Source organism: Mobula birostris, chromosome 3 (genome assembly GCF_030028105.1).
Source record: "Mobula birostris isolate sMobBir1 chromosome 3, sMobBir1.hap1, whole genome shotgun sequence".
NCBI classification, from domain to species: domain Eukaryota; kingdom Metazoa; phylum Chordata; class Chondrichthyes; order Myliobatiformes; family Myliobatidae; genus Mobula; species Mobula birostris.
Window position 1 is genome coordinate 152,370,426 of NC_092372.1, and position 24,645 is coordinate 152,395,070.

At 42.1% G+C, this 24,645-nt stretch overlaps 1 long non-coding RNA gene across 1 annotated transcript; it reads left to right on the plus strand.

Annotated features, from left to right (window-relative positions):
* The first annotated feature begins 1,702 nt into the window (after positions 1-1,702).
* Positions 1,703-11,679, plus strand: LOC140194738 (uncharacterized). The gene is made up of 3 exons (XR_011885281.1): positions 1,703-1,779; positions 4,638-4,824; positions 11,205-11,679. It is a non-coding gene; the product is annotated as an uncharacterized lncRNA (long non-coding RNA).
* The last annotated feature ends 12,966 nt before the right edge of the window (positions 11,680-24,645 follow it).

Genomic DNA, 24,645 nt, shown 5'->3' on the forward strand with positions numbered 1-24,645 from the left:
AAGGGAAGGATTTATGATTAAATAAAAAACTTAAAGAAAAGCTTCCGGTTGCGCCAAAATCATTTCAGAAGATTAGACAAAGCAAAAGAAACTGCACAAAATGATAGTGCAGAAAGTAAAAATTAGAGCACATATCAAAGCTAAAAGAAAAGTAAAACCAGTTCATAATGGTTTTTAAACATATTTTAAAAAGAAAGAAAACATCAACAAGGCATGCACCAGTTGTGCAGAAATTGGGTCTGGGGAATTAACCAGGAAAATGATGCAGAGCGAGTTATTGGAAAAGTGGGCTATCAAGCCTTTAGACTTCACCCTGACATCTTACGAGAGATGGTTATGAGATGGTTTTAACTTTACAGAATTCCATAGATGCTGGGAAGTTTCCATTGGATTGGAAAATATTGGATGTTACTCCTTTTTTTATTCAAAATAGAGTGATGGAGTAGAAAGCTGATATAAGCAAACCATTTGAAGCTGTTATAAAGGTAATTCATAGTTCACAAAAATACAATAAAGATGAAACAGGAGTAGACCACCTGGCCCTTTAAGCCTGCTCCTCCATTCACCATGAACATGGCTGATCTACCTTCAGACTTAACTCCTACTCCGTGCCAGATTCCAAAAGTCCTCACTCTTCTATTCTTTAAAAAAGTATCTAACTCCACTTTAAATACTCCTAATAAGGTAGCCTTCACAATTATCTAAGGCAACGGATTGCAGAGATTCACTTCCTGCTGTGAAAAGAAATTTCTGCATACTTTGGATTTAAATGACTGGCTCCTTTATCTTAAAACTTTGTCCTTTTGTTTAAAATTCCCCCACTAGTAAACATCCCCTTAACATCTACCCTTACATGCTTTCAATAGCACCACACCTCGGTCTTCTAAATTCCAATGATGACATATACAAACTATTTAGTTTCTCCTGATAGGGCAATTTTCTATAGCATAAGATAATCATGCAAAGTCAGTGTGGTCTTGCAAAAGAAAATCATATTGGACTAATTTATTGGAGATCTTTAAAGAAGTAGCATAGACTAAAGAGGAATGGGTGGATGTACTGTACTTCAAAATCAGGAAGTATTTAAGATGATGCCTCATGCAAAGTTATCGCCTTTACTGAAACCTCACGGAGTGGAGTGTTACACGTTGGCATGAATTGAAGATCGGCTAGCAAACCAGAAATAGAAAGTAGAGTAGGCATAAATGCTCCTTTTCTGGCTGGTGTGCCAGATGAATCAATGTTGCAGGCTCTTTTTTTTTAAATGATTTATACCAATGATGAAGATCATTTCTGCATGTTGAAACTCGGTGGGGGTTGCTGGGGGTCGGGTGTGGGAAGGGAGAATATTGAACGCATATCTGGAGAATCCAGCCAAATCTAAGAGCAGGGACCTGTAGGTGACTCAACTGCAGAAGTCGAGAGAGCCTGTGTCCGTGGCTAATTGTGATAGGAGGATCAGTCATCTGGGGAATCAACAGGCACTGACATCACGGTGGTGGGTTATTTTGTGACTAGTTTGCCTTCATTATTCAGGACATCAAACATAAAACCATGGAGATTGTGATACAATTCTTTAAAGCATTGATTCAGTTACAGAAGGAGTATTGAACACAGTTCTGGTTACCATACAAATAAGAATGACACGATTGCTCTGGAGAGGGTGCAGAGGATATTGATCAGGATGGAACATTATTGGGAGAGACAAGATAGATTGAATTTGTTTTTCTTGGAGCTGGGAGAGACTTGAAAGAAATATACAAAATCAGAGGATCCTCGGTAAGTTCGATAGCACGAAGCTCTGTTCCATAACAAAGATCTATAAAACTAGGGGGCAAAGGTTTAAGGAAATTAAAGAGATAAATAGAATGAATAAAAACAAGAGAAAATCTGCAGATGCTGGAAATCTGAACAGCACACACAAAATGCTGGAGGAACTCAGCAGGGCAGGTGGCATCTATGGAAAAATGTAAACAGTTAAAGTTCCAGGTTGAGAAGTCCTGATCTCTCTTTTCCAGAGATGCTGCCTGGCCTGCTGAGTTCCTCCAGCATTTTGCATGTATTGCTAGAATTAGTAAAGATGGATACTTAATGGTTAGCATGGAGATGATGGGCTGAAGGACTTTTTCTCTGAGCCCTCTGTCCAAAGTAATACAGGTACTGCTGCGATGTTTGTAGATGACATGTTGATAGTTGAGAAACTGAGTTGTGAAGAGGAGATAAGGAGGTGACAAAGAGACACAGAAACAGGGATACAGATAGGTTAAATGAATAGACAAGGATCTGGCAAATGGAGTACAGTGTAAGATAATGTAGAAAAATAAAAATAAAGCCCATTATGCAAATACTGAAAGGTTGCAGAACTCTGGGATGCTAAGGGATCTGAGTGCCCTCATGCATGAATCACCAAAGGCCAGTGTACATGCATAGCATGAAATTAGAAAGCCTATAAAATACTATTTATTGGTAGGAGAATTGAATACAAAGTGCTACATTCCGGTTCATTTATATAGGACATTGGAGGAGTGCTGTGCCTGGTATCACTCAGTTCAGAGCAGATACCTGAAATCTGAGCTAATTTAGAAGAGCAAGAGGCAATTTGATTGAAACATCCAGAGAAGCCCTAACTGATTGGTTTGGAAAGGATGTTCCTTTTTTAGAATCTAGGATTCGACATCATTAATTAGAATTAAGGGGTCACTCACTGAAGAGAGCAACAGGGTAAATTTATTTTCTCAGCAGGCTATAAGTCTTTGGAAATCTCTTCTTCAAAGGATAGTGGAAGCAGAGTCCTTGAATTTTTTATCAGGCGTAAGTAGTCAGAAACTTGACAAACAAGCAGATTAATGGTTAGCAGGGATAAATATGATCATTTTGAATGAGAAACCCAATAACCTGCTCTGCGCCTAATTTGTAAAATGGTAAATTTGTGCATTGTATTTCTGCCAGACAACTGGTCCCACATCCCCATGTCCCAAAAATATGATTAGCTTTGTTGTTAAGGATGTTCAGGTTAATTCTTATTTTCTGGAATCTCCAGAACAAAAAAAGACCATGACTGAACAAATGGCCAGATTGGTAAATTAAACAACTCAAATCCATAATCCTTGTCAGTGGTAGAAATATTTGAGCAAATTCCTTTATACACCATTTAGGCAAAATTGTTAGCCGGCCCATTTAAAACAGGTGAATCACAACATTAAATAGCACCAACAACAATTTTCATTTTGTATAGGTTGTTAGAACTCTCATTAAATAAAATATCCCAATTCCATTTATTTCACTGGCAAAACAAATGATTGAAGGTTGTTGATAACAGAAAAATGCTTTTCCTCAGCAAAATAAATCAATAAACCATAAATATTTTAAACCATTCCTTAAGGTTAACGCAGTTAGTTTAATGCTGTTAAAGCCTCAGTGACTCAGGTTCAATTCCACCACTGTCCGTAAGGAGCTTGTATGTTCTCCCCATGACTGACTAGGTTTCCTCCAGGTGCTCTGGTTTCCTCCCACATTCCAAAGGTAGGTTAATTGGCCACGTGGGTGGCATAGACTTGTTGGATAGGAAGGGCCTGTTGCACACCCAATTCCAAGGTCTGGTGTCCACTTGTACTGAGGACCATTGTGAATCTTGGTATAAGTGTATGACTTTCCCTTGTTTATCGCTTAAGGGAGATTTCCCAAAAATGCACTATAGATTGATAATATAGAAACATAGAAAACCTACAGCACAATACAGGCCCTTCGGCCCACAAAGTTGTGCCAAACATGTCCCTACCTTAGAAATTACTAGGGTTACCCATAGCCCTCTATTTTTCGAAGCTCCATGTACCTATCCAAAAATTCCTTAAAAGACCCTATTGTATCTGCATCCACCATCGTTGCTGGCAGCCCATTCCACGCACTCACCACTCTCTGCGTAAAATACTTACCCCTGGCATCCCCTCTGTACCTACTCCCCAGCACCTTAAATTTGTGGCGACCATTTCAGCCCTGGGAAAAAGCCTCTGACTATCCTCACGATCAATGCCTCTCATCATCTTATACACCTCTATCAGGTCACCTCTCATCCTCTGTTGCTCCAAGGAGAAAAGGCCGAGTTCACTCAACCTGTTTTCATAAGTCATGCTCCCCAATCCAGGCAACATCCTTGTAAATCTCCTCTGCACCCTTTCTATGGTTTCCACATCCTTCCTGTAGTGAGGCAATCAGAACTGAGCACAGAACTCCAAGTGGGGTCTGACCAGGGTCCTATATAGCTGCAACATTACCTCTCGGCTCCTAAATTCAATTCCACAATTGATAAAGGCCAATACACCATATGCCTTCTTAACCACAGAGTCAACCTGTGCAGCTGCTTTGAGTGTCCTATGGACTCGGACCCCAAGATCCCTCTGATCCTCCACACTGCCAAGAGTCTTACCATTAATACTATATTCTGCCATCATATTTGACCTACCAAAATGAACCACTTCACACTTATCTGGGCTGAACTCCACCTGCCACTTCTCAGCCCAAATTTGCATCCTATCAATGTCCTGCTGTAACCTCTGACAGCCCTCCACACTATCCACAACACCTCCAACCTTTGTGTCATTGGCAAACTTACTAACCCATCCCTCCACTTCCTCATCCAGGTCAATGCAGGAAAATCCACTTGGAACTGGCTGGGATTAAAACGAACCTGGACTCTGTAACGGAGAAGGTACTGTCTGCACCTGAGCAGCTGAGCAGTGGCCCTGTGCTCCGTTCTGAGCTTGACCTCACTCTGCAGAAGGTATATAAAATATATTTATGGTCTGATGACAACTTTAAGATTATCAGGTAAGAAAATCTAAAGGTATTTCTATGAATCATTGTAAGCCATCCCATTCCGGTAGCATGTATAGGTTTAGCTGTCACTGAACATATTGATTTGTTTTTGATAATGTACTTCCCAAGTTTACTTCAGTATTTTCTGATTACACATAATTGCAGTATCTAGTCTACATCACTCAGATATAATTATAATTCAATTTACCAATCTAAGCCTAGTTATTATGCAGCATATTTGTTATTATCATGCCACAAATCATTAAATATATTAGTCCGACTGTTGAAGGATTCCAAAGATCCGTGCCACTCACCAATAAGCTCTTCAATTTTACTCTGTCTGGACTGACCAAAGCCTTTCAGCAGCTGTAGTCAAAGAGTTGAACAATACAGAAATTGACCTTTTGACCCACTATATCCATGCTATCCCATTACCCTCCCACATTAATACAAGCCCTAGGACCATATTCTATCAAGTGACTCTCCCACTGTCTCCTACCACAGTCAATTTCATCATACTCCAAGTCTAAGTGTGGATAAAAGAGCTGAATTCCAGCAAAGTGAGAAGCAACACAGACAGCAACATTGAGAAGCTCAAGTAAAATTGATATGGACAACAGAAAAGTGAGGCAATGACCATCTGCAGCAACATCTTTCCTTGATGTCAAGAACTCCAAATTAAGATCTTAGAAATAACTGTAAGACAAGAAGTTTAACTGGACAAGTAACAGTGGGTCAAAAGCAGCTTATGCCCTGGTACTCCATCTTCAAATGCCTCAGAACATGAGCGAATACTCTCCACTTGCCTGAAAAGTTTAATAACACTCAGTAAGATCAGCACTGTCAGAGCAAAGCAGCCAGCTTATTAGCACTATAGCAACTGCTATCCCTCCGTCACCCATTATATCAATGTGAACTGTTTCAAAGAGACATGATAACTACTTATCAGGTTCTATCATCCAAGTCCGCAACCTCTACCAATTAGAAGTTCAAGGACAGAATCACTTGGAAACAATACTACTGCTCAGAGTTAAACAATCACCTGATTTGGATGTTGTTGCTCTGTCATTGTTTTCAAATTCTCTCTGCAACAGCACTACATGAGTGACTTCCCATACAAAGCTGTCAGGAAATAGAGAGGAGGCTTGACCCAAAAGCAGAGCAGCGGAGACGATTTAGCGGTGAGCGATAACTTCAATAATCAACTGCAAAATAACAAGCCACGAGGGATCACTAAACAAGAGAGAACAGATACTAAGCTCTCAGGCAACAAGGTAAATGAAAGCTAGGAGCAACTGACTGAGACCGGCTGGTTTGTATGAGTGAAAGAGGATTGTGGATGAAAGCTGGGTTTAAATAGGCTGCAGGTGATGAGTTGGAAACAAGTGGCAGTTGATTCTTGAGACTTCGCGGGAGTCTATAAGCAGGGGCAAATCTCAGGTGGAGAGCTAGACACGGTCCACAGGACAGAGTAGTCTAGCTGGGCACTGATGGTTGGTCTGGCAGCAGTAGGCATGATTGGCAGCTAGAGTGTCCCTCCATGCCCTCCTAGAAGCCTTCCGGCAACAACAAAGCTGGGCCCTGATGGATGGGACCTTCAGAGCTGGCTCCTCCGTAGGGAACAACGGGGAGCTGGTAGTAATGAAGCACTATAAGTATGGAATACCATGGCAGAGGAAGCGTGTAGATTGTGGGACAGCTCGGCCCAGAGCAGATACTTCTTACATGTGGAAGGTTTAGTGTCTGCTAAGCATCACAGAAAGTTCCTACTTGCTGATTGACCCTTTCTGACTGTCCACTGGTCTGCTGATGACAGCCAGAGGGCAGACTCACTGAGGTGCAGATGAGGAAGCAGAAGGCTCACTAGAAGCAGGAGATGAATTGTGGGCCCTTGTCTGACACCATGTCCTGGGGGGAACCATGGAGCTGAACTACATGTTGAAGAACCAAGTCCGCTGTCTCAGCGAGTGACGGGGGTCTGGGGGAGCAATGAAGTGGGTAGCCACGGAGAACTGGTCCGCCACTGTCACGATCACTGTGGCCTCATAAAAAAGTGTCAAGCAAGTGATGAAACCCTTTGCGATATGTGACCATGGGTGCTGAGTCCAGAGTCCAGGGGACCCCTAGTTGGAGGAAGTGGGCTGGTACATCATGGATCACAGAAAATCCAGCTCATCTTTCAAGTGCCCTGTGAGGCCGTGATGGTAATGGGCAAACGGTACTTCCAGATTCTAGTTGCACCCTGCCATGAGAGTCCTGAATTCCACAGTGAAATCCAACACCAGGTGTAAGCCATGACCACCCGCCCCCCCCCCCCCCCCCACCCCTTCCACTTCCTAGCCAGTTGAAAACCCGGTGCATCTCAGCAGTGAATTCCTCATAAATATTGCAAAAGGTGGTTTTATTGTCCCATTTAGTAATGGTCCAGGTCAGAACTTCCCCTGCCAAGAGCAAGAAGCCAAAGGCAACCTTGGCTCGGTCCGTAGAATACAGAGATGGCTGGAGCTCGAAGTGTAAGGCACAGCGGGACAGGAAGCTGAAGCTTCGGGTTTGAGATCTGTCAAAGCATCTGGGCACCAGAATCCAGGGCTCCAAGGGAGGATGCTGATTGGTGCAGGGTTGCTGTATCGAGATGGAGAGCTGGTTGAGAGTGGTGAGCAGATGCCAGTGGTTTCCTGCTGCTTCTGGATTGTGTGCTCATGTCAATGGAGGACTTCCTTTAGGCACTTGTGCTCTGCTGGGTCAATCAATGAGTCACTCATCCTGTCAGGAAGTGTAAAGGAGGCTTGACCCAAACACAGAGCAGCAGAGATGATTTAGCAGTGGGCGATAACTTCAATAATCAACTGCAAAATAACACGCCACGAGGAGCCACAAAACAAGAGAGAACAGATACTAAGCTCACAGGCAACAAGGTAACTGAGGCAAGAAGCAACTGGTTGAGGCTGTCTGGTTTATATGAGTGAACAAGGCTTAAATTGGCTGCAGATGATGAGCTTGTCAACAGTAGGTTACTAAATTTACCTTCTTATTTACAATTATTTATCAGCATTCTTTGCTCACTTTGAGGAGATGATGATGGTGCATAAGACATAAGACCATAAGACAGACATAGGAGCAGAATTAGGCCATTTGGCCCATCAAGTAATCTGTTCCACCACTCCATTATGGCTGATTTATAATATTATCCATCTCAACCCAATTCTCCTGCCTTCTGCCATAACATTTGATGCCTGACTATCCAGCTCTGCTTTAAATATATCCAATGACTTGTCTCCACAGCGGACTGTGGCAATGAATTCTACAAATTCACAAACCTCTAGCTGAAGAAATTTTTTCTCAAATCTGCTCTAAATTGAGATCTGTCTATTCCAAGGCTGTGACCTCTGCTCCTAGACTCCCCAACTGTAGGAAACATTCTTTTCACATCCATGCTATCTTGCCCTTTCAATATCTGATAGGTTTCAGTGAGGTCCCCCTCCCCCCCTCATTCTTCTAAACTCCAGCAAGTACAGGGCCAGAGCCATCAAGTGCTCCTCATACATTAACTCTTTCATTCCCAGAATTATTCTCGTGAAGCTCCTCTCGACCCTCTCCAATGCCAGCTCGTCTTTCCTTTGATAAGTATCTCAAAACAGCTTGCAATACTCCAAGTGCAATCTGACTAATGCCTTACAAAGCCTCAGCATTGCATCTTTGCTTTTATATTCTAGTCCTTTCAAAATTAATGCTAACTTTGCATTTGTCTTCTTTACCACCAACTCAACCCACAAGCTAACCTTTAGGGAATGCTGCACAAGGATGCCCAAGTCCCTTTGCAACTCCTATTTTTGAAATTTCTCCCATTTAGAAAATAGTCTACACCTTTATTCCTTCAACTAAAGTGCTTGACCATACACTTCCCTACACAATATTCCATCTGCTACATCTTTGCTCATACTTCTAATCTATCTAAGGCCATCTGCAGACTCCCTTCTACCTCAACACTACCTACCCTTTCACCTATCTTCATATCACCCATGAACTTGGCCACAAAGCCATCAATACGGTCTTCCAAATCATTGACATATAACAAAAGAGACAGAACCAACACTGACTCCTGTGGCACACCATTAGTCACTAGTAGCCAACCAGAAAATTCTCCCATCATTCCATTCTTTGCCTCCTGCCAGTCAGCCAATCTTCTATCCATGCTAGCATGTTTCCTGTAATACTATGGGCTATAACAGTGGTCCCCAACCACCGGGCCGCGAGGAAACCATAGGAGTCAGCTGCACCTTTCCTCATTCCCCGTCACGCCCACTGTTGAGCCATTACGCATGCGAGGTCATTAACAGCGCATCATCCATGTCAGCGCGGGAAGGAGATCAACTCCTCAAGCTTGCAAATGTCGGTGGACTGAAAAGTATGTTTGACATAACATCTCTGCCGGTATTCTGGATCAAAGTCAAGGCTAAATATCCTGAGATAGCCACGAAAGCACTGAAAACGTTGCTTCCATTTCCAACGTATCTCTGCAATGAATGCAGAAAACTAAATTGCGGATAGACTAGACATAAGGAACCCCCTTCAAGCATCGCTGTCTCCCATCAGCCCTCGATAGGGCCGTCTCGTTGCAGGGAAACAAGCCCAGGGCTCCCATTGCGATATTGGTGTGTTGCAATGATTTTATATGTTCATACAGGGAAAATAAGTGCTGTGTGTTTAATATCCAAACGTTACTTGAAATGTTATGATGCTATTGACTTATATAACCACATAACAACTACAGCACAGAAACGGGCCATCTCTGCCCTTCTAGTTCGTGCCGAACGCTATATCACGTAGTCCCATGGACCTGCACAAAGCCCATAACCCTCCATTCCTTTCCTGTCATATACCTATCCAATTTTTCTTTAAATGGTAATATTGAACCTGCCTCTACCACTTCTACTGAAAGTTCCTTCAGCACTTTCTTCAAGCTCCCCTGATAATTGACATCACTATATTCATGTGAGGAAAATATGTGCTGTGTGTTTAATATTAAATTCGTTAGATAAACCTTTTTAGAAATGAAATTGAGTGTATTAGCCACTTATCACCTATGTTCCGGTCGTGATTAACAAGCCTCCCCCACTCTTCTCCCCCCCTTTCCCCCCTCCCCCTTCTCCCCCCTTCCCCCTTCCCCCTTCCCCCCACTTCCCCCCTTCCCCCCTTCCCCCCCACTTCCCCCCCCTTCCCCCCCGTACAGAATCACGGAAAAGCATTTGTAGAAAAACATCGGGATGTGTACGTATGCGCAAGTTACGCATACGCACTAGTGCCCGCACAAGGCGTCATGGTTATTGTAGTCTATCCTGAGGTAAACACAACGTATTTGACTGCTACTCTTCTCTGTTAGCAACCCTACCCCCCCCCCAACCCCCGGGTCGGCCGGTATGCAAGAATATTGTCAATATTAAACCAGTCTGCAATGCAAAAAATGTTGAGAACCCCTGGGCTATAATCTTGCTTAGCAGCTTTAGGTGTGGTACCTTGTCAAAGAACTTCAGAAAATCCAAGCAAGCTACATCCACTGATTCGCATTTGTCTATCCTGCCTGTTATTTCCTCAAAGATTTCTAACAGATATGTCAGATAAGATTTTCCTTTAAGGAAAACATGCTTACTTTGACCTATTTTATCACATGCTTCCAAGTATCTTGAAACTTCATCTTATTAATGGACTGCAACACCACTTCAATCATTGAAATTAGGCTAGCTGGCACATAACTTCCTATTTTCTGTGCCCCTCGTGTCCTAAAGAGTAGAGTAACATTTGCAATTTTCCGTTCCTCCGGAACCATTCCAGAATCTCGTGATTCTTGAAAGATTTCTATTGATACCTCCACAATCTTTTCAGCTATCACTTTCAGAACCCTGTGGTGTAGTCCATCTGCTCCAGATGATTTATCTACTTTCAGACCTTTCAGCTTCCCAAGCACCTTCTCTTTAGTATTAGCAGTACACGTGCTTCTGCCCCGGCACTCGAATTTCTTGAATACTGTTAGTGTCTTCCACAGTGAAGATAGATGCAAAATAATTATTAAGTTCATCCACAATTTCTTTGGCCCCCATTACTACCTCTCCAGCGTCATTTTCCAGTGATCCAACATCCACTCTCACCTCACTTCTATTCTTTGCATTGTTACATGCCCACAGTTTGATCATGGGACAGTGGAATGATGTAAATGTCTCATGACCGTGGGGTGATGTTATGTCACGTGACGGCATGTTCCCTGTGGTACTTAAGGAAGCCCGCCAAAGTGTGACACAGTTTTTACTTTTTATTTTAGGGTGCGAACATGTTATTGCCGGCAGTTTCACCAATCACTGCCAGTTTTTGTTTGTTGCACATTTGTTTTACTTTTACAGTCTAGTATTGGAGAGTGAAGACCTTACCAATGTACAGGAACCCAAAGGATTGGGTAAAGTTAACGACGTTCAGTGTTTTGGAAGTGATCAACTGTTTGGAATCGGAATCGTCCAGGAAATTGTGGCATGTACGTTTGAGATAAACCCTTGCAAAGTCAGGATGGTTTGTGCAGTGTCCACCCTCCCGAGAGAGAAGGTCAGTTCCTTTATTTCTTCGTGATTGCTTCAACAAGGCATCGCTCAACTGTGATTGGCAGATTCATCATTTCCTTTGGAGGAATTGTCGCTGCAGTAAAGTCTCTCCTTAAAAATCACTAGGACTTTTCAACTGATTACTTTAAGACTGTGTTCGAATTTACCACTTTAAGACCTATTTCTAAGTTCAAGTTGTTACATGCTCAAGGAGATCTGTGTTTTTTTTGTGAGAATGATGTAATGGTCTTTTGGAGGTCACCTGATGTAATTTTCCCGCCAATGTGAGGTCACATGATGACATGTGCACCATGGGTATATAAGGGTCGACCCCAGATGACGCAGTTAGATTTGAGTTTGTAGATTTCCAGGTAGAACGTGCTGTGTCTCCATTTCTGTTGCGTGTTTGTTTATGTGACGCAGTTTCTTTTTTAAAATGGAGTGTTGTGTTCTATTGCAAGATACAATCTTATTGAACTGGAAATTTTTGGCTAGATGTGCTGATTTACTCAATTACAACAGTAGTGGGGGAGTGAAGACTTTATCGAAGTACAGGATCGAAGGATCGAGAGGAGTCAGCATCGTTTGGCAGTTTAACAAAGGATCGGCCTTATTGAGTTTTCATTGGAGGAGTAGCGACCTGCATCGAGATAACTCTTGCCAAAAGGGAAAAGAGTTCATGCAAAGGTTTGCTCTCTCTAAAAGAATTTAAGGTCAGTTGTTTTAAACTGTTTATTTTCATCATCGTGAATCCTTCGGACAGAACCAGCAGGAAAGTCGCGTCTATAAAGAAGTCCTTCTGCAGAGAAGTCTCTCCCAATTGGATGTATAAAACTGTTGGACTTTCGAATTTACCATTTTAAGAACTATATCTGACTTTATCGCTTTAAGAACTGTTTTTGCATTTAACGCTTTAAGAAACCAGTGCCGAGTGACGAGTTGTTGAACGGCTGCATATCGGTTAACTTCCGGTTAAAGTTTTCGTTTGTTTTTTCCTTATCGTTTATCCGTGTTTAATAAATGTTTGATTGTTTCTATATAACCTGTCTCGATTGATATTCATTGTTGCCGTTTACGTAACAGACTGTTTGTTCGATATAGCCGCGTAACGGTTAACTTCCAGTTAAGCTAGTTTGTTTATTTTTCTATGTTTTTGAGTAGAGGTTAATAAATATCATTGTTTGTTTATAAAACCTGACTCAGTTTCATATCCATTGTTGATGGACAAGTGACAGCATATATGAAAAAAATATTTTTGTATCTTTTATATTATTGTCTAGCTTACATTCATATTTCATCTTTTTTCTCCTTATTGCTTTTTAGTTGCCTTCTGTTGTTGCAAAGATTCAAAGGTTCATTTATTATCAAAGTATACAACTTTGAAATTCTTCTTCTCCAGATAGGCGTGAAACCAAGAAAAGAATGCAGCACGATCATCGACCTCCAAATCCCTCCTCCACACACAGAAACTGAACAGGCACATCAACCCCCAAATCCCTCCTCCACACACAGAAACTGAACAGGCACATCAACCCCCAAATCCCACCTCCACACACAGAAACTGAACAGGCACATCGACCCCCAAATCCCTCCTCCACACACAGAAACTGAACAGGCACATCGACCTCCAAATCCCTCCTCCACACACAGAAACTGAACAGGCACATCAACCCCCAAATCCCTCCTCCACACACAGAAACTGAACAGGCACATTGACCCCCAAATCCCTCCTCCACACACAGAAACTGAACAGGCACATCGACCTCCAAATCCCTCCTCCACACACAGAAACTGAACAGGCGCATCGACCCCCAAATCCCTCCTCCACACACAGAAACTGAACAGGCACATCCACCCCCAAATCCCTCCTCCACACACAGAAACTGAACAGGCACATCAACCCCCAAATCCCTCCTCCACACACAGAAACTGAACAGGCACATCGACCTCCAAATCCCTCCTCCACACACAGAAACTGAACAGGCACATCGACCCCCAAATCCCTCCTCCACACGCAGAAACTGAACAGGCACATCGACCCCCAAATCCCTCCTCCACACACAGAAACTGAACAGGCACATCGACCTCCAAATCCCTCCTCCACACACAGAAACTGAACAGGCACATCGAACCCCAAATCCCTCCTCCACACACAGAAACTGAACAGGCACATCGACCTCCAAATCCCTCCTCCACACACAGAAACTGAACAGGCACATCGACCTCCAAATCCCTCCTCCACACACAGAAACTGAACAGGCACATCGACCCCCAAATCCCTCCTCCACACACAGAAACTGAACAGGCACATCGACCCCCAAATCCCTCCTCCACACACAGAAACTGAACAGGCACATCGACCTCCAAATCCCTCCTCCACACACAGAAACTGAACAGGCACATCGAACCCCAAATCCCTCCTCCACACACAGAAACTGAACAGGCACATCGACCTCCAAATCCCTCCTCCACACACAGAAACTGAACAGGCACATCGACCCCCAAATCCCTCCTCCACACACAGAAACTGAACAGGCACATCGACCCCCAAATCCCTCCTCCACACACAGAAACTGAACAGGCACATCGACATCCAAATCCCTCCTCCACACACAGAAACTGAACAGGCACATCGACATCCAAATCCCTCCTCCACACACAGAAACTGAACAGGCACATCGACCCCCAAATCCCTCCTCCACACACAGAAACTGAACAGGCACATCGACCCCCAAATCCCTCCTCCACACACAGAAACTTAACGGGCACATCGACCTCCAAATCCCTCCTCCACACACAGAAACTGAACAGGCACATCGACCTCCAAACGCCCCTTCTCTGTACACACAAAAGAAGAGAAAGTTCAGGCGAAAAACAGAATATAAAGCGTACCCTTCAACTTTGGCCAGGTCCTTCTCATGCCTCTGTAATTCCCTTTACTCCACTGTAATACTGACTTTAGTTTCTGCATTTCAATTTGCAGGGTGAATTCTATCATATTATGATCACTACCATTTAAGCATTCCTTTGTCTTAAGCTCCTAGATCAAATCTGGTTCATTACACAACAACCAATCCAGAATTCCTTTTTTTCCTCGTGGGCTCAACCACAAGCTGCTCTAAAAAATCATCTTTAAGGCTTTCTATAAATTTCTTCTCTTGGAATCCATCACCAACCTGATTTTCCCAATCTACCTATATATTGAAATCCCCCATAACATTGCCCTTTTAACAAGCCTTTTCTATCCCAATTGTAATTTGTACCCCACATCCTGGGTACTGTTCAGAGGCATGTATGTAACTCTTATCGGGTCTTTTCACCCTTGCAGTTTTTTAGCTCTACTTACAAGGATTGTACACCTTCCAATCCTATGTCATCTCTCTCTAAGGATTTGATTTTATTTTTTACCAACAGAGCCACCCCCCTGCCTACCTGCCTGTACTTTCTGTACAATGTGTATCCTTGACTTTCTTCCATCTATGGCTCTGTGATGCCCACAACACCAAACCTGCCAATCTCTAACTGTGATACAAGATCATCGACCTTATTCCATGTACTGGTGCATTCAAATAGAACATCTTCAGTCTTGTTTCCCTTTTCAACTTTGCCCACATGTTGCACTTCAACTCTTCCCACTTACTACAATTTTGCCCTGTCATCTGCTTGTCCTTCCTCACAATTTCATTACACACTACATCTACTTGTATCCCAACTGCCTGATCCTCAGCCCTATCACTTTCATTCTGTCCCTCTGTCAAATTAGTTTAAATCCAAATTAGTTATGTCCTTGAAGGTGTGACGAAGCTTTTCATTGGATGTTGTTGTTTTCTGGGGCAATAAACATCATTTCAAATTCTATTCATCTCCTAAAGTAAAACCACAGCAACGCCTGCATTAAACTATATTTGGGTCTACAAGGCTTACAATGATTAGGTCAGATCTACGTAAAGTCAATTCCAAAATCTACCCTCTGACATTTCTGTGGATCAATTGATGTGACTCTAATTCTTGAGTTGGAGAATTTGTGAAATCAAGATCCATTCCAAAGATTTAAACTCAGAAATACTAGGCTGAATACAGTTCAGTACTTTAAAAATATTGTAGGAGAGTGCAGAGGAGATTTACCAGGATGTTGCCTGGATTGGAAAACAAGTCTTATGAGGCAAGGTTAGCAGAGCTGGGACTTTTCTCTTTGGAGCGTAGAAGGATGAGAGGGGACTTGATAGAGGTCTACAAGATTATGAGAGGCATAGATAGGATGGATAGCCAGTACCTGTTTCCCAGGGCACAAATTGCAAACACCAGAGGGCATATGTACAAAGTTAAGGGAGGGGAATTTAGGGGAGACATCAGGGGTAAGTTCTTTACACAGAGGGTTGTGGGTGCCTGGAATGACTTGCCAAGGATGGTGGTGGAGGCTAAAACATTAGGGGTATTTAAGAGCCTCTTGGACAGGCACATGGATGAAAGAAAAATAGAGGGTGACGGGGTAGTGTGGGTTTTGTACTTTTTTTTAGGAATATATGGGTCAGCACAACATCGAGGGCCAAAGGGCCTGTACTGTGCTGTAGTATTCTATTGTCTAGTGTCTAGTTCTACAGCATTGAAGGAGATATATGAAGTAAAATATTAAAAATGAGGAACAAATGAAATGTACCAAGTAAGGTCAGATAAAGAATCTGATTCAGAGTACGTTTTGAACACAGCGTGCTGTATTGAGTGCCTAATTCTGCAGAAGGAACATCTACTCGATGTATTTAAAAGTTCAAGGTAAATTTATTATCAAAGTACATATACGACTCTAGAATTCATTTTCTTGTCGACATACTCTATAAATCCATAATATAATTATAACCATAATAATAATAACCATAATAGAATCAATGAAAAACTGCACTAACAGGGTGTTCAACCCATGTGCAAAAGACACCAAGCTGTGCAAATATAAAATGAAAGAAAGAATAATAATAAATAAATAAGCAATAAATATTAAGAACATGAGATGATAACCATATAACCAGATAACAATTACAGCACGGAAACAGCCCATCTCGGCCCTTCTAGTCCGTGCTGAACTCTTACCCTATCCTATTCCCACTGACCTGCACTCAGCCCATAACCCTCCATTCCTTTCCTGTCCATATAACTGTCCAACTTAACTTTAAACGACAACGTTGAACCTGCCTCAACCACTTCTGCTGGAAGCTCATTCCACACAGTTACCACTCTCTGAGTAAAGAAGTTCCCCCTCATGTTACTCCTAAACTTTTGTCCTCTAGTTCTCAACCCATGCCCTCTTGTTCAAATCTTCCCCACTCTCAATGGAAAAAGTCTAACCACATCAACTCTATCAACCCCCCTCATAATTTTAAATACCTCTATCAAGTCCCTCCTCAACCTTCCAAAGAACAAAAACCTAACTTGTTCAACCTTTCTCTGTAACTTAGGAGATGAAACCCAGGCAACATTTTAGTAAACCTCCTCTGTACTCTCTCAATTTTATTGACATCTTTCCTATAATTCGGTGACCAGAACTGTACACAATACTCCAGATTTAGCCTTACCAATGCCTTATACAATTTCAACATGGAGATGATGGAGAGTCCTTGAAAGTGATTCCATAGGTTGTGGAAACATTTCAGTGATGGGGCAAGTGAAGTTATTCTCTTTGATTCAAGAACCTGATGGTTGAGGTGTAATAACTCCTCCTGAACCTGGTGGTGTGAGTCCTGAGGCTCCTATACCTGCTTCCTGATGGAAGCAACCGGAAGAGAGCATGACCTGCGTGGTGGGAGTTCCTGATAATGGATGCTGCTTTCCTGTGATAACGTTTTGTGTAGATGTGCTCAATGGTGGAGAAATTGTAATGGGAGATATGGAGATGGTGGAGGAACTGAATGAGTATTTTGCATCAGTCTTCACTGAGGAAGATATCAGCAGTATACCAGACACTCAAGGGTGGCAGGGAAGAGAAGTGTGCGCAGTTACAATTACGACAGAGAAAGTACTCAAGAAGCTGAATAGTCTAAGGGTAGGTATCTCTCCGGGACCAGATGGAATGCACCCTCATGTTCTGAAGGAAGTAGCTGTGGAGATTGCAGAGGTATTAGCACTGATCTTTCAAAAGTCAATAGATTCTGGCATGGTTCCGGAGGACTGGAAGATTGCAAATGTCACTCCGCTATTTAAGAAGGGGGCAAGGAAGCAAAAAGGAAATTATAGACCTGTTAGCTTGACATCGGTGGCTAGGAAGTTGTTGGAGTCGATTGTCAAGGATGAGGTTACAGAGTACCTGGAGGAATATGACAAGATAGGCAGAACTCAGCATGGTTTCTTTAAAGGAAGATCCTGCCTGACAAACCTATTACAATTTTTTGAGGAAATTACAAGTAGGCTAGACAAGGGAGATGCAGTGGATGTTGTATATTTGGATTTTCAGGTGGCCTTTGACAAGGTGCCACACATGAGGCTGCTTAACAAGATAAGAGCCTATGGAATTACGGGAAAGTTACATACATTGGCTGATTGGCAGGAAACAGAAAGTGGGAATAAAGGGATCCTATTCTGGTTGGCTGCTGGTTACCAGTGGTGTTTCACAGGGGTCCGTGTTGGGGCTGCTTCTTTTTACATTGTACATCAACGATTTGGATTATGGAATAGATGGCTTTGTGGCTAAGTTTGCTGATGATACAAAGATAGGTGGAGGGGCAGGTAGTGCTGAGGAAACAGAGAGTCTGCAGAGAGACTTGGATAGATTGGAAGAATGGGCAGAGAAGTAGCAAATGAAATACAAAGTTGGAAAGTGTATGTTTATGCACTTTGGCAGAAGAAATAAATGGGCAGACTATTATTTAAATGGGGAGAGAATTCAAAGTTCTGAGATGCAATGGGACTTGGGAGTCCTCGTGCAGGATACTCTTAAGGTTAACCTCCAGGTTGAGTCGGCGGTGAATAAGAAGAGTGCAATGTTGGCATTCATTTCTAGAGGAATAGAGTATAGGAGCAGGGATGGGATGTTGAGGCTCTATAAGGCGCTGGTGAGACCTCACTTGGAGTACTGTGTGTAGGATGTGCTGACGTTGGAGAGGGTTCAGAGAAGATTCACCAGAGTGATTCTGGGAATGAGAGGGTTAACATATGAGGAACATTTGTCCGCTCTTGGACTGTATTCCTTGGGGTTTTGAAGAATGTGGGGGGACTTTATAGAAACGTTTCGAATATTGAAAGGCATGGACAGAGTGGATGTGGCAAAGTTGTTTCCCATGTTGGGGGAGTCTAGTACGAGAGAGCATGACTTAAGGATTGAAGGGCGCCCATTCAGAACAGAGATGCGAAGAAATTTTTTTAGCCAGAGGGTGGTGAATCTATGGAATTTGTTGCCACGGGCGGCAGTGGAGGCCAATTCATTGGGTGTATTTAAGGCAGAGATTGATAGGTATCTGAGTAGCCAGGGTATCAAAGGTTATGGTGAGAAGGTGGGGGAGTGGGACTAAATGGGAGAATGGATCAGCTCATGATAAAATGGCGGAGCAGACTCGATGGGCCAAATGGCCGACTTCTGCTCCTTTGTCTTATGGTCTTATGGGTTTTATCCATGATGGACTGGGCTGCATCCATTACATTTTGTAGGATTTTCCATTCAAATGCATTGGTGTTTCCACATCAGGCTGTGATGCAGCCAGTCAATACACTCTCCACCACACATCTGTAGAAGTTTGCCCAAGTTTTAGATGTCATACCAAATCTTCACAAACAATGAAGGAAGTAGACGAGCTGCCGTACTTTCTTCGTAATTACACACACGTGCTGGGCCCAGGACAAGTCCTCTGAAGTGATAACACCAAGGAATTTAAAGTTGTTGATCCTCTCCATCTCTGATCCTCTGATGTGAACTGGCTTATGGACCTCTGGTTTCTTCCTCCTAAAGTCAGTATTCAGCTCCTTGGTCTTGCTGATATTGAGTGAGAGGTTGTTGTTGTTGGTGTACCATTCAGCCAGATTTTCAATCTCCTATATGTTAGTTCGTCACCACCTTTGATTTGGGCTACAACAGTCCTAAGTGTAAAAGAGTAGAGCAGGGGACTGAGCACACAGCCTTGTGGTGCACCTGTGTTAATGGAGATCATGGAAGAGATGTTGTTGTCAATCCAAACTGCATGGGGTCTGTAAGTGAGGAAGTTGAGGATCCCTTTGCACCAGAGGTACAGTGTTGAGGTCAAGGTCTTGAAGATAATTGATTAGTTTCGAGGGATGAAGGTATTGGATGCTGAGCTGTAGTTGATAAGCAGCATCCTGATATATGCATATTTGCTGTGCAGCTGTTCCAGGGTTGAGTGAAGAGTCTGCTGAAGACCTGATTCTCCAGTTAGCAAATTGGAGTGGATCCAAGTTGCTTCTCAAGCAGGAGTTGATATGTCTCATCACCAACCTCTCAAACCACTTCATCACTGTGATTTAAGTGCCACTGGATGATAGTCATTGAGGCAAGTTACCACATTCTTCTTAGGCACTGGTATAGTCGAAGCCTGATTGAAACGGGTGGTTACCTCAGATTGCTGAAGCAAGAGGTTAAGGGTCTCAGTGAACACTCCAGACAGTTGATTAGATTAGATTAGATCGGTACAGGTCATTAGTACTTGGTCTGTCACCCTATCAAGGCCAGATGCTTTTCATGGGTTCAGCCTCCTGAAGGATGCTCGCATGTCAGCCTCAGAGACTGATATAACAGGATCATCGGGGTTCATAATGCCAAGATGTCGGGCAATGGTACGCAGGAATATTTGAATATGAATCAGCAGCAGCAATATGTGGTGCCCTCCTGATGCAAGCCGTCAGTTTCATGGTAGTGCAGTTAAAACTAGTGAGTCACTTGATATAGATCTGCATAAGATCATGCGGAAACATCTTGAAAGGCGCTTTCTGGTGACCCCAGAGAATTAAAAGAGGCATGCTCTGTACTTCACATTCAGAGAGGAAAGATGTTGCACCGATTTTTAGGAGCAGTACAGTGGTGCGTTTGCCAGTAGGATTGATATAGGTCCACCATTATAAATCATCCTCCAGTAACTGAGAAATACTGTATATATTGACACAACTCTTCCCTACATTGTGCTCTGTGACCCTTGACCTCCAAATCGTTTCTGACTTTTGTGTTTCAGTATGGAAGTACAGAAGTTGAAAATGAACTGAACAAGCAGTTAGCCAGTCAGAGCTAAGTAAGATCCAGATCGTTGTTTCAGATTCAGATAAACCATAAATCCATCACCATCAATCTGAAACATTAAATCTATTTCTCTCTTCACAGATGTTGCCTGACCTGCTAAGTATTTCCAATGTAATCAGTTTTCATGAAAGATAATCCACCTTGACTTCATGCACAGCTCACAATAATTCTGAAGACAATGAATTAATTTGGAGATATTTCCCCAAAGATCCATCGGAATTATTTGGTGCACATCCTCCTTTCTAATTAATACCTTATCAATTGCTACTTTATTTAGTCCATTTAAAAGCAAACAAGCAGCAATTTTCTGAAGTGCCAATGATTATAAAGCTTCAGAGCCCACACTAGGGAAATTGCTTTCCAGCATTAGTTGCAAATAGAATAATTATCAAACAACAAAATAGCAAGAGAAATTTTCATTTCTGGAAGTTTACAATTCAATGGGACAGTGAATTAATATTCCAATTAAGCATGAATTGCTTCCTTCAGCAAATAATGGCATGCATCTATAATTATTGAGGCCTAACACAAGTAAGCACCAAACAGTAATTATCACTAAAGCACAAGGACAAACAGAAAATTAATGAGTGAAAGTTTTACCTTTTTAACTGCAACAGTTCTAGCTGCTGTCCATTATTGTACCATTACTATGAAGATTTGTTGTCCATTAGTTTGGGACAAGCTTTGTCCTCTTGTCTCATTTCAATGGTTTGATCATAACAGAACTGATCTTAACTATTATGTTTTATAGATTTAAAAGATTAACTTTATTTGTCACAGGTACTTTGAAATATATAGTGAAACACGTCATTTGCATCAAATCAAATCAGCGAGGATTGTGCTGGGAAACCCAAAGTGTCACCATGCTTCTGGTGCCAAAATAACATGCCTATAACTTGCTAACCTAAATCCATAGGTCCGTGGAATGTGGAGGAAACCCGAGCACTCAGAGAAAAACCATGTGGTCCAGGGGAGAAGGTACAGACAGCAGCAGGAAATGAACCCGCTCCACGGTTGGCAGTGTAAACATCGCACTAACTGCTGTGCTATTGTTCCACCCCAATTTTCTTACCCATGTGACAGCTGTCAAAGAGATAATTCAGCTGTATGTCATCTATGTACTAAAATCATACAAAGTGTTCCAAAGTGAATGTACAAAGTGAATGCTTATGTTTGACTGGAAGATTATATTTTCACCTGATAACTGTCAAAATATATTGCCTATAAGAAGAAATATAAAAATTGAGACAATGAACGAGACTTGGTTGCTAATATTTGGCACGAAAAGCACTTTTAGTAACTAGTAATTATTTGAAAAATTAATCAAGAAGGGAGATTTTGAGCCTTATCCATTGTGGTGTTACACAGCATTTTGCTGAGTGAAATGGTCTCTGAATGGGTGCTTCAGAATGTGAGGGGGTTTAAGGAGCACATCCCGTGGAATCTCCTCGACATTGGCCTTAGATCGGACAGTGTGACACTGTGGCCTGAAGGCAGATGATTGGTCAGTATCTGGGTAGTTCAGATCAAGTGTGGGAGAAAATTGGATTGCATTCTCTACTAAGGGTTGGGACAGTAGTGTAACAGTTACCGCCAAGACTGATGTTCAATTCCCTCTGCTCTCTGTAAGGGTTTGTACATTCTCCCTATAAAAGTGTGAATTTCATCTGGGTGCCCTGGTTCCCTCCCGCCTTCCAAAGATATACAGTAAGGGTTAGTGAGTTGTTGGCAAGAGAAACATGGCAACACTCGCAGGCTGCCCAGCACAATCTTGGCTGATTTGATTTGATGCTAATGATGCAGTTCACTGTATTGAAGTACATGTGACAAATAATCTCATCTATTCTAACTGGCTCTTTCTAAATTAGGAGTTCAGCAAGTGAGCCGAATCAAGTATGTTGAATGACTTGTACTCTGTGGGAATTCTGAGACGTACCACGCAGTATGAATGACAACGTCTGCAGTGGGTGCTTCCAGTTTGGCCAGGTGGATGTGAAAAGCCTTGTATGAGTTTAAGAACTTGAGAGTCAACTGGAGACACAATGGTATGTCTGCAAGCTTGAAGCTTATTTGGTTTGCACAGTTTTGTTGATCATCTCACAGCTTAAGGCAGTTCGAGATGAAAGGGGTGAACATCAAGCTGGTAAGTAATCTCAGTGTTGCTTCTTTGTGTTGGAGCATAGCGGGGGTAGCTGAACCACTGTGCCAGCCCATGAGTTCCTTGTGCCTGGACTACACTGGCCATGGAAATCAGAGACATTTTCCCAAACTCAGGATCTCTGCTACCCATTGCTTCCACACCTCACAATTTGCTGCTCATTGCTGCCCAAGGGATCCACCATACCCAATTTGAGGAAATATCATCTACTTTTCCTTCAGCCTAGAGGAGGAACAGGAGTCAGAGGTTCCCTGTAACGCAACCATCCCCAAGGAGCAGACACTCAAAGGCTGTATTCCCATCTTTCCAGGGACCTCTTTGACAAGTTTCTGTCAAGAGCATCATGCTATGTAAAATTTTTTGGCAGCCTATCCAGGCTGACTTCTTAGGAACACTATCCCAACCTCTTCCATTATTGCAGAATCAATTTATGCAGTAATAGCCATCTGAAGCTGGAGGGAATCTAATTTAATTTGAATTGATGTATATACTTTTGAAGTTACAATTTACTTTTCTATTTAGTAAAAACAACAAGGAAGGCCTTGCACAGAAGTGTAGGATAGCTACAGCTGTTTTAGGTTCTGTATGGCATTATCAAGAAAACCCAATGGCACTGCCTTTTAAACCTCATAAATGAATTTTACATTCATTATGCATTTTTATTGATCAGCATTAATTTAAACTCACTGTTGTTTTAATGTCACAATAAACACTATGGAAATTTCTATGCTTTAATCTACAACAATTTTACTGTTTACCGAATTGAAATGATATTTTCCCTTCCATATTCGTCCACTTTCGCTGTTGCATCAACGCAATGTTATTGCTTGGAAAATAAATACTAAAAATAAAAATTGACAGAAAACTCTTTTAAAAATGAGGGGCTCTCACTAGAAGAAAGACTGGGAAAGCATTAGCTTCATAACCCAGAAAGGGGACATCCGAAAGACTAAAGCAAAATAGCATGAACTTCAGAACTAAGTTAATGAAGTAAATTGAAGGTTATTTATGATAAAAATCAGAGTCAAAGTCAAAGTAAATATTTTATCAAAGTACATATATGTCACCATATACAATCCTGAGAGTCATTTTCTTGCAGGCACTCACAGGAAATGTATACAAATAAAGAAATATAATATAATTTATGAAAAACCATCCTTAAACAAAGACTGACAAAGAAGCAATGTGCAAATATAAGACAAACGGTGCAAATAAAAAATAAATATATAACACTCAGAACATAAGTTGTAGAGTCCTTGAAAATGAGTTATACAATTCATGGGCATAGAGGAGACCTTGCCAACCCTTTCTCTTACTCTTCCCTAACTCATCCAGCTTCTCTACTTTCTATGTATCATCAAATTCCCTCATCTCTTAGATATCACTCTAGAAAACCTCTATATTCACATCAAGGCTTTCACAATCTTGTTTAATTTTGATATTTGAAATTGAATGGCACACTCTAGATGCAGCTCCAGCAGGTATTTAGAAAGATTTAACAAAATTTCCTCTAACTGTAGTCCACAGATTTTGGAGCAAAGAACTAGAGGTGAAGTAACTGTTGGCTACAGTGAGATGTTGACAGCCGCTATTGTAAATTAGACAATAATGAAAATGAATTCATTCTAAACCTGTCCAACACAAAATCATGTGGAAACTGGACCTATGAGATATAATAACTTACAAAATCATTGATGGTTCACCTGGTAGGGCAATGAAAACCTGTGCCAAACAACTTGTGGGTGTGCTCAAGGACATCTTCAGTCTCTCATTGCTGCAGTCAAAGTATCATGCCTGCTTCAAAAGGGCGACAAGCACACCAGTGCCCAAGAAGAGCAGGGTGAGCTATCTCAATGACTGTCATCCAG